Source organism: Triticum urartu, chromosome 6A (assembly GCF_056163025.1).
Source record: "Triticum urartu cultivar PI428250 chromosome 6A, HENAU_Tu73, whole genome shotgun sequence".
In the NCBI taxonomy this organism is placed as follows: Eukaryota; Viridiplantae; Streptophyta; class Magnoliopsida; order Poales; family Poaceae; genus Triticum; species Triticum urartu.
Window position 1 is genome coordinate 32,227,782 of NC_141878.1, and position 12,191 is coordinate 32,239,972.

Genomic DNA, 12,191 nt, shown 5'->3' on the forward strand with positions numbered 1-12,191 from the left:
GACGCAGCTTCTCTTCTCCTTCCTCTCTCTCTCTCTGTTCTACCAAGCCAAAAACTCACCTGTTCTGGCGACCTGCGCCAGGCCAAGCCTGGTCCGAGGCAGCCGCGGGGGAGCAGGAAGGAGGTGCGTCGCGGGGAGTTCTTCCAGCCAATCCGATCCGCTGGACGGCGTCTCCGTCCTCGTCACCGTCCCAAATATTGGAATATTGGGACTTCTTTCAGATCAATCTTTAATTTGGGCCCTAGATGGGATGGTGGGATCTCTTTAGCAACGGAATTCCCAACTTTTCTAAGAATTCTTAGACTTGCATTTATGATATACTTTTAGTAACCACAGTAAAACACTATACATATATATATATATATATATATTCTATTTTCATTCCCAACAAATTCATTGTCCTTGGATAGTAGTACCTGGACCCTCAAGCCAAGTAGTAATTGTGAAAAACTGCGCTCAGCTCCACTCTCCAGGGCCTTTCATTCATTAAATTCATAGCCCGAAAGTCCTTGCTGGTCTGCTATCTCAAATCTCAGAGCATATAACAGAGAAAACATCGTGAAGTGGACATAATATAATGGCCACCAGCGACCCTCATGCAAATCTATGGTGTTGAAGTTCACACGTAACGCTGGTCTCGCTACCTGCATATGAATGACAATCAACCAGAAAAATTGTGGCCCACAATCTCACTGTAAGCAGTTAAACATTGCAGAAAATTCAACAGTCAGGACGCCAACTGTTGTATTACATATACTATATCATTTTGCATGCTAATGGACCAAGTAGAACAGACCCCCAACTCCCCCCCCCCCCCCGTGAACATTTCAAAAAAATTGTCCATGGTAAAATCTCCAGTGGACACACTTCAGTTCTCCTGCATCCAAATAGCCATAGCCTTGCTCTTGTTCACTCAAGCCAAGAGCACCACAGAGGACACGCATGCGGTGCATCCAAATGATGTGATCCCCGGCTGTGTTGCTAGTGAGAGGTCAGCCCTTCTTTCCTTCAGGGCAGGTCTATCAGACCCTGCCAACCTCCTTTCATCATGGAAGGGTGACGACTGCTGCCGATGGAAGGGCGTGTATTGCCACAGCAGAAACGGACATGTTGTCATGCTGGATCTGCAAGGCACTTATTGCAAAAACGGCGATAGGACGCAGGTGCTAGCAGACAATATAAGTTCCTCATTGCTTGGTTTACAGCATCTACGGTATCTCGATCTCAGTTGCAACAGCTTCGACAAGATACAAATACCGGAGTTCATGGGTTCTCTCCATAAGTTGAGATATCTCGACCTATCATGGTCACAGTTCACTGGAAGGGTACCGCCGCAGCTCGGTAATCTCTCCAACTTAAGATACTTAAATCTTAGAACCGTATATTATGAGAGTTATGATTATTCTTTCCATCATGGAACATACTCCACTGATATCACGGTTAACTTCCCTTGAGCACCTAGATATGACTGAAGTGAACCTCAGTACAATTGCTCACTGGCTTCCCGTTTTGAACATGCTTCCAACTCTGAAAGTTCTTCGCCTTCCCCTTTTCCAGCTTAGAAGTAGCCCTGATTCTCTTCTGTTCTCAAATTTGTCATCTCTTGAAACACTAGACATTTCAGGCAACCACCTTCATAAACGTAGCGCACCCAACTGGTTTTGGGATTTAACTGGCCTCAAGAATCTAGATATCTCGGGCAATGGTTTCTATGGCCCATTTCCAGAGGAGATAGGTAATATGACCTCGATTGTGGAGCTTGATTTAGCAGTAAACAACCTTGTGGGCATGATATCATCCAATTTGAAGAACCTATGTATTCTGGAGGGATTGGTTTCTTTCATGAACAATATCAACGGGAGTATAACAGAGTTATTCCATCGATTACCCAGCTGTTCACAGAATAAACTACAAGGCTTGTTTGTACCAGACAGCAATCTGACTGGAAGCCTGCCAAGTACACCAGTAGAAGCATTAAGCAACCTGAGCTGGCTGGATCTCGGTGGTAACAGACTCACTGGTCATGTGCCGGTGTGGTTTGGAGAGCTCACAAACCTAAAATCGTTGGTCCTTAGCTACAACAACCTGGAAGGGGTCATACATGAAGGTCATTTATCATGTCTACATATGTTAGAGGATTTGAAATTGTCAGACAACCCCATAGCCATCACAGTGGGTCCAACTTGGGTTCCTCCTTTCAGTCTAACAATATGATTAACCTTCGGTCCTGCCAGCTAGGGCCCAAATTTCCAATGTGGCTTAGATGGCAAAGGCAACTAGTGAGTGTTGATCTATCAAACACAAGCATAAATGACATGGTACCGGATTGGTTTTGGATAGCAGCTTCCTCAATACTGTATCTAAATATCCGAAATAATCAGATAACGGGAGTTCTCCCATCAACAATGGAATTTATGAGAGGAAAAGAAATGGATTTCAGTTCTAACCGCTTTGGTGGTCCAATACCTAAGCTTCCCATCAACCTAACTGCGTTGGATCTCAGTCGGAACAATTTAGTTGGACCACTCCCATTAGACTTTGGAGCCACGGGCCTTAGAACACTTCTTCATAAAAACATGATCTCTGGTGCCATTCCATCTTCTCTGTGCAAGTTGCGAGCATTGCAGTTTTTAGATCTATCAAAAAATAATCTCAATGGGTCAATTACCAATTGCCTAGGAAATGAATCCAGCACAAACATGGCAGGCCTAAGCATTGTTAATCTAAGCTTAAGAGATAACAACCTCTCTGGTGAATTTCCTTCACTTCTGCAGAAATGCACACGACTTATCTTTCTAGATCTTTGCCATAATCAGTTCTCTGGGACTTTACCACCATGGATTGGGGAGAAGCTATTGTCTTTGTCATTCTTACGACTGAGATCCAATAGGTTTTATGGTCACATTCCAGTCAAGCTTGCAAAGCTTGTTAATCTTCAATACTTGGACCTTGCCTACAACAATATATCAGGGAGCATACCGAGGTCTATTGTTAATTGCACAGGCATGACACAAACAAGAGACAACTCTGATAATCTTCACGCTGCCTTCACTTTCAAATTCACATTTATTGGAAATGTAGTATTTGACTACACTGAGAATTTTACGGTACTCACGAAAGGTCAAGAGAGACTATATACAGGAGAAATTGTGTATATGCTGAATCTTGATTTATCATGTAATAATCTGAACGGAGAGATTCCTGTAGAAATCAGCACTCTTGTAGCATTGAAGAACTTGAACTTATCATAGTCCGGACGTCGTAATCGAACCCTATGAGATATGGTACGATCTATGATGTCTCTTACCAATCTACCGTTTTCATTTTGAGGTTATGCATTAGAGACAGCTGCATTCACTTTAGATAGGACACTATCTAAGTCCGTTGAGACGACGTCGTATGAACATTGGTTTGGCAAGAAACCAAAGTTGTCGTTCCTTAATGTTTGGGGCTGCGATGCTTAAGGCTTCAGCCGGAGAAGCTCGAACCCAAAGCGGACAAACACATCTTCATAGGATACCCAAAGGTGACAGTAGGGTATACCTTCTATCTCAGATCCAAGGGCAAATTGTTTGTCGCTAAGAACGGGTCCTTTCTCGAGAAGGAGTTTCTCTCGAAAGAATTGAGTGGGAGGAAGATAGAACTTGACGAGGTTGTCGAACCTTTACTTCAACCAGAGACTGATGCAACACAGAAAGATGTTTTCTGTGGCGCCTACGTCTGTTGAATAGGAAGTTAATGATAGTGATCATGAAGCTTCAGATCAAGTTGCTATCGAACCTCGTAGGTCGACAAGGATATGTACTACTCCTAAGTGGTACGGTAATCCTGTCTTAGATATCATGTTGTTAGACAACAATGAACCTACGAGCTATGGAGAAGCGATGGTGGGCCCGTATTCCGACAAATGGTTAGAAGCCATGAAATCCGAGATAGGATCCATATATCAGAACAAAGTATGGACTTTGGTGGACTTGCCCGATGATCGGTAAGCCATTGAGATAAATGGATCTTTAAGAAGAAGACGGACATGGGAGGTAATGTTACCATCTATGAAGCTCAACTTGTGGACTTGCCCGATGATCGGTAAGCCATTGAGATAAATGGATCTTTAAGAAGAAGACGGACATGGGAGGTAATGTTACCATCTATGAAGCTCAACTTGTGGGAAAGGTTTTGTCGATTCTAAGGATGCTAAAAGGTATGCTGGCTCCAGCAATCCTTCTATGGACTAGATCAAGCATCTCGGAATCGGAATATATGTTTTGATGGAGTGATCAAAGCTTTTAGGTTTATACAATGTTTGCTAAAAACGTGTATTTACAAGAAAGTGAGTGGGAGCACTACAACATTTCTGATAAGTATATGTGGATGACATATTGTTGATCCGAAATAATGTAGAATTTCTGGAAAGCATAAACGGTTGTTTGAAGAGTGTTTTTCAAAGGAAGACCTAGATAAAGCTGCTTACATATTGGGCATCAAGACCTATAGAGATAGATCAAAACGCCTGATGATACTTTCAAAGAACGCACACCTTGACATGTTTTTGAAGGAGTTCAAAATAGATCAGTCAAAGAAGGGGTTCTTACCTGAGTTGTAAGGTGTGAAGTTGAGAAAAACTCAAAGCATGACCATGGCAGAAGAAAGAGGAAGGACGAAGGTCGTCCCCTATGCTTTTGTCATAGGCTCTATACGGTATGCCATGCTGAAGTACCGCACCTGATGTGTGCCTTGCCACATGTCTGGCAAGAGGGTACAAAGGTGATCTAGGAGTAGATCACCAGATAGCGGTCAAAATTATCCTTAGAGGAATAAGGAAATGTTTCTCGGTTATGGAGGTGATAAAGAGTTCAACGTAAAGAGTTATGTCGATGCATGTTTTGAAGGAAATATGCCCTAGAGGCAATAATAAAGTTATTATTTATTTCCTTATATCATGATAAATGTTTATTATTCATGCTAGAATTGTATTAACCGGAAACATAATACATGTGTGAATACATAGACAAACAGAGTGTCACTAGTATGCCTCTACTTGACTAGCTCGTTAATCAAAGATGGTTATGTTTCCTAACCATGAACAAAGAGTTGTTATTTTATTAACAGGATCACATCATTAGGTGAATGATCTGATTGACATGACCCATTCCATTATCTTAGCACCCAATCGTTTAGTATGTTGCTATTGCTTTCTTCATGACTTATATATGTTCCTATGACTATGAGATTATGCAACTCCCGTTTGCCGGAGGAACACTTTGTGTGCTACCAAATGTCACAACGTAAATGGGTGATTATAAAGGTGCTCTACAGGTGTCTCCAAAGGTACATGTTGGGTTGGCGTATTTCGAGATTAGGATTTGTCACTCCGATTGTCGGAGAGGTATCTCTGGGCCCTCTCGGTAATGCACATCACATAAGCCTTGCAAGCATTGCAACTAATGAGTTAGTTGTGAGATGATGTATTACGGAACGAGTAAAGAGACTTGCCGGTAACGAGATTGAACTAGGTATTGAGATACCGACGATCGAATCTCGGGCAAGTAACATACCGATGACAAAGGGAACAACGTATGTTGTTATGCGGTCTGACCGATAAAGATCTTCGTAGAATATGTAGGAGCCAATATGAGCATCCAGGTTCCGCTATTGGTTATTGACCGGAGACGTGTCTCGGTCATGTTGACATTGTTCTCGAACCCGTAGGGTCCGCACGCTTAAGGTTTCGATGACAGTTATATTATGAGTTTTGATGTACCGAAGTTAGTTCGGAGTCCCGGATGTGATCACGGACATGACGAGGAGTCTCGAAATGGTCGAGACATAAAGATTGATATATTGGACGGCTATATTCGGACACTGGAAGTGTTCCGGGAGATTTCGGAGAAAACCAGAGAGCCGGAGGGTTACCGGAACCCCCCCCCCCCCGGGGAGAAGTAATGGGCCATATGGGCCTTAGTGGAGAGAGAGAGGGGCTGCCAGAGGTGGGCCGCGCGCCTCCTCCCCCCTGGTCCGAATTGGACTAGGAGAGGGGGGGCGGCGCCCCCCTTTCCCTCTACCTCCCCACTTCTTTCCCCCTCCTAGTAGGAGTCCTACTCCTACTAGGAGGAGGACTCCTCCTGGCGCGCCTATAGGGGCCGGCCGGCCTCCTCCCCTTGCTCCTTTATATACGGGGGCAGGGGGCACCCCTAGACACACAAGTTGATCTTCATGATCGTTCCGTAGCCGTGTGCGGTGCCCCCCTCCACCATATTCCACCTCGGTCATATTGTAGCGGTGCTTAGGCGAAGCCCTGTGATGGTAGAACATCAAGATCGTCACCACGCCGTCGTGCTGACGGAACTCCTCCCCGACGCTTTGCTGGATCGGAGCCCGGGGATCGTCATCGAGCTGAACGTGTGCTAGAACTCGGAGGTGCCGTAGTTTCGGTGCTTGATCGGTCGGGCCGTGAAGACGTACGGCTACATCAACCAAACGCTTCCGTTGTCGATCTACAAGGGTACGTAGATCACACTCTCCCCTCTCGTTGCTATGCATCACCATGATCTTGCGTGTGCGTAGGAATTTTTTTGAAATTACTACGTTCCCCAACAGTGGAATCCGAGCCTAGGTTTTATATGTTGATGTTATATGCACGAGTAGAACACAAATGAGTTGTGGGCGATATAAGTCATACTGCTTACCAGCATGTCATACTTTGGTTCGGCGGTATTGTTGGACGAAGCGGCCCGGACCGACATTACGCGTACGCTTACGCGAGACCGGTTCTCCCGACGTGCTTTGCACATAGGTGGCTTGCGGGTGACAGTTTCTCCAACTTTAGTTGAACCGAGTGTGGCTACGCCCGGTCCTTGCGAAGTTTAAAACAACACCAACTTGACAAACTATCGTTGTGGTTTTGATGTGTAGGTAAGATTGGTTCTTGCTTAAGCCCGTAGCAGCCACGTAAAACTTGCAACAACAAAGTAGAGGACGTCTAACTTGTTTTTGCAGGGCATGTTGTGATGTGATATGGTCAAGACATGATGCTAAATTTTATTGTATGAGATGATCATGTTTTGTAACCGAGTTATCGGCAACCGGCAGGAGCTATATGGTTGTCGCTTTATTGTATGCAATGCAATCGCGCTGTAATGCTTTACTTTATCACTAAGCGGTAGCGATAGTCGTGGAAGCATAAGATTGGCGTGACGACAATGACGCTACGATGGAGATCAAGGTGTCACGCCGGTGACGATGGTGATCACGACGGTGCTTCGATGGAGATCACAAGCACAAGATGATGATGGCCATATCATATCACTTATATTGATTGCATGTGATGTTTATCTTTTATGCATCTTATCTTGCTTTGATTGACGGTAGCATTATAAGATGATCTCTCACTAATTATCAAGAAGTGTTCTCCCTGAGTATGCACCGTTGCGAAAGTTCTTCGTGCTGAGACACCACGTGATGATCGGGTGTGATAGGCTCTACGTTCAAATACAACGGGTGCAAAACAGTTGCACACGCGGAATACTCAGGTTATACTTGACGAGCCAAGCATATACAGATATGGCCTCGGAACACGGAGACCGAAAGGTCGAGCGTGAATCATATAGTAGATATGATCAACATAGTGATGTTCACCAATGAAACTACTCCATCTCACGTGATGATCGGACATGGTTTAGTTGATTTGGATCACGTAATCACTTAGAGGATTAGAGGGATGTCTATCTAAGTGGGAGTTCTTTAAGTAAATTAATTGAATCTAAATTTATCATGAAACTTAGTACCTGATTGATTGTAGATAGATGGCTCGTGCTGTTGTTCCGTTGAATTTTAATGCGTTCCTTGAGAAAGCAAAGTTGAAAGATGATGGTAGCAATTACACGGACTGGGTCCATAACTTGAGGATTATCCTCATTGCTGCACAAAAGAATTACGTACTGGAAGCACCGCTGGGTGCCAGGCCTGCTGCTGGAGCAACACCAGATGTTATGAACATCTGACAAAGCAAAGCTGATGACTACTCGATAGTTCAGTGTGCCATGCTTTACGGCTTAGAATCGGGACTTCAACGACGTTTTGAACGTCATGGAGCATATGAGATGTTCCAGGAGTTGAAGTTAATATTTCAAGCAAATGCCCGGATTGAGAGATATGAAGTCTCCAATAAGTTCTATAGCTGCAAGATGGAGGAGAACAGTTCTGTCAGTGAGCATATACTCAAAATGTCTGGGTATAATAATCACTTGATACAATTGGGAGTTAATCTTCCAGATGATTGCGTCATTGACAGAATTCTCCAATCACTGCCACCAAGCTACAAGAGCTTCGTGATGAACTATAATATGCAAGGGATGAATAAGACTATTCCCGAGCTCTTCGCAATGCTGAAAGCTGCGGAGGTAGAAATCAAGAAGGAGCATCAAGTGTTGATGGTCAACAAGACCACTAGTTTCAAGAAAAAGGGCAAAGGGAAGAAGAAGGGGAACTTCAAAAAGAACGGCAAGCAAGTTGCTGCTCAAGAGAAGAAACCCAAACCTGGACCTAAGCCTGAAACTGAGTGCTTCTACTGCAAGCAGACTGGTCACTGGAAGTGGAACTGCCCCAAGTATTTTGCGGATAAGAAGGATGGCAAGGTGAACAAAGGTATATGTGATATACATGTTATTGATGCGTACCTTACTAATGCTCGCAGTAGCACCTGGGTATTTGATACTGGTTCTGTTGCTAATATTTGCAACTCGAAACAGGGACTACAGATTAAGCGAAGATTGGCTAAGGACGAGGTGACGATGCGCGTGGGAAACGGTTCCAAAGTCGATGTGATCGCAGTCGGCACGCTACCTCTACATCTACCTTCGGGATTAATATTAGACCTAAATAATTGTTATTTGGTGCCAGTGTTAAGCATGAACATTATATCTGGATCTTGTTTGATGCGAGACGGTTATTCATTTAAATCTGAGAATAATGGTTGTTCTATTTATATGAGTAATATCTTTTATGGTCATGCACCCTTAAAGAGTGGTCTATTTTTATTGAATCTCGATAGTAGTGACACACATATTCATAGTGTTGAAGCCAAAAGATGCAGAGTTGATAATGATAGTGCAACTTATTTGTGGCACTGCTATTTAGGTCATATCGGTGTAAAGCGCATGAAGAAACTCCATACTGATGGACTTTTGGAACCACTTGATTATGAATCACTTGGTACTTGCGAACCGTGCCTCATGGGCAAGACGACTAAAACACCGTTCTCCGGTACTATGGAGAGAGCAACAGATTTGTTGGAAATCATACATACAGATGTATGTGGCCCGATGAATATTGAGGCTCATGGCGGATATCGTTATTTTCTCACCTTCACAGATGACTTAAGCAGATATGGGTATATCTACTTAATGAAACATAAGTCTGAAACATTTGAAAAGTTCAAAGAATTTCAGAGTGAAGTTGAAAATCATCGTAACAAGAAAATAAAGTTTCTACGATCTGATCGTGGAGGAGAATATTTGAGTTACGAGTTTGGTGTACATTTGAAACAATGCGGAATAGTTTCGCAACTCACGCCACCCGGAACACCACAGCGTAATGGTGTGTCCGAACATCGTAATCGTACTTTACTAGATATGGTGCGATCTATGATGTCTCTTACTGATTTACCGCTATCGTTTTGGGGATACGCTCTAGAGACGGCCGCATTCACGTTAATTAGGGCACCATCAAAATCCGTTGAGACGACGCCTTATGAACTGTGGTTTGGCAAGAAACCAAAGTTGTCGTTTTTGAAAGTTTGGGGCTGCGATGCTTATGTGAGAAAACTTCAACCTGATAAGCTCGAACCCAAATCGGAGAAATGTGTCTTCATAGGATATCCAAAGGAAACTATTGGATACACCTTCTATCACAGATCCGAAGGCAAGACTTTTGTTGCAAAATTCGGAAACTTTCTAGAGAAGGAGTTTCTCTCGAAAGAAGTGAGTGGGAGGAAAGTAGAACTTGACGAGGTAACTGTACCTGCTCCCTTATTGGAAAGTAGTGCATCACAGAAAACCGTTTCTGTGACACCTACACCAGTTAGTGAGGAAGCTAATGATGATGATCATGAAACTTCAGAACAAGATACTACTGAACCTCGTAGATCAACCAGAGTGAGATCCGCGCCAGAGTGGTACGCTAATCCTGTTCTGGAAGTCATGCTACTAGATCATGATGAACCTACGAACTATGAAGAAGCGATGGTGAGCCTAGATTCCGCAAAATGGCTTGAAGCCATGAAATCTGAGATGGGATCCATGTATGAGAACAAAGTATGGACTTTGGTTGACTTGCCCGATGATCAGCAAGCAATTGAGAATAAATGGATCTTCAAGAAGAAGACTGACGCTGACGGTAATATTACTGTCTACAAAGCTCGACTTGTCGCAAAAGGTTTTCGGCAAGTTCAAGGGATTGACTACGATAAGACCTTCTCACCCGTAGCGATGCTTAAGTCTGTCCGAATCATGTTAGCAATTGCCGCATTTTATGATTATGAAATTTGGCAGATGGATGTCAAAACTGCATTCCTGAATGGATTTCTGGAAGAAGAGTTGTATATGATGCAACCAGAAGGTTTTGTCGATCCAAAGGGAGCTAATAAAGTGTGCAAGCTCCAGCGATCCATTTATGGACTGGTGCAAGCCTCTCGGAGTTGGAATAAACATTTTGATAGTGTGATCAAAGCATTTGGTTTTATACAGACTTTTGGAGAAGCCTGTATTTACAAGAAAGTGAGTGGGAGCTCTGTAGCATTTCTGATATTATATGTGGATGACATATTACTAATTGGAAATGATATAGAATTTCTGGATAGCATAAAGGAATACTTGAATAAGAGTTTTTCAATGAAAGACCTCGGTGAAGCTGCTTACATGTTAGGCATTAAGATCTATAGAGATAGATCAAGACGCTTAATTGGACTTCCACAGACCACATACCTTGACAAAGTTTTGAAGAAGTTCAAAATGGATCAAGCAAAGAAAGGGTTCTTGCCTGTGTTACAAGGTGTGAAGTTGAGTAAGACTCAATGCCCGACCACTGCAGAAGATAGAGAGAATATGAAAGATGTTCCCTATGCTTCAGCAATAGGCTCTATCATGTATGCAATGCTGTGTACCAGACCTGATGTGTGCCTTGCTATAAGTCTAGCAGGGAGGTACCAAAGTAATCCAGGAGTGGATCACTGGACAGCGGTCAAGAACATGCTGAAATACCTGAAAAGGACTAAGGATATGTTTCTCATATAAGGAGGTGACAAAGAGCTCATCGTAAAAGGTTACGTTGATGCAAGCTTTGACACTGATCCGGACGATTCTAAATCGCAAACCGGACACGTGTTTACATTAAATGGTGGAGCTGTTAGTTGGTGCAGTTCTAAACAAAGCGTTGTAGCGGGATCTACATGTGAAGCGGAGTACATAGCTGCTTCAGAAGCAGCAAATGAAGGAGTCTGGATGAAGGAATTCATATCCGATCTAGGTGTCATACCTAGTGCATCGGGTCCAATGAAAATCTTTTGTGTCAATACTGGTGCAATTGCCTTGGCAAAGGAATCCAGATTTCACAAGAGAACCAAGCACATCAAGAGACGCTTCAATTCCATCCGGGATCTAGTCCAGGTGGGAGACATAGAGATTTGCAAGATACATACGGATCTGAATGTTGCAGACCCGTTGACTAAGCCTCTTCCACGAGCAAAACATGATCAACAGCAAAGCTCCATGGGTGTTAGAATCATTACTGTGTAATCTAGATTATTGACTCTAGTGCAAGTGGGAGACTGAAGGAAATATGCCCTAGAGGCAATAATAAAGTTATTATTTATTTCCTTATATCATGATAAATGTTTATTATTCATGCTAGAATTGTATAAACTGGAAACATAATACATGTGTGAATACATAGACAAACAGAGTGTCACTAGTATGCCTCTACTTGACTAGCTCGTTAATCAAAGATGGTTATGTTTCCTAACCATGAACAAAGAGTTGTTATTTGATTAATGGGATCACATCATTAGGTGAATGATCTGATTGACATGACCCATTCCATTAGCTTAGCACCCGATCGTTTAGTATGTTGCTATTGCTTTCTTCATGACTTATATATGTTCCTATGACTATGAGATTATGCAACTCCCGTTTGCCGGA

General features: G+C 43.1%; 1 pseudogene; it reads left to right on the top strand.

Annotated features, from left to right (window-relative positions):
• The first annotated feature begins 842 nt into the window (after positions 1-842).
• On the top strand, positions 843-3,926 carry LOC147963540 (receptor-like protein EIX2; annotated as a pseudogene).
• The last annotated feature ends 8,265 nt before the right edge of the window (positions 3,927-12,191 follow it).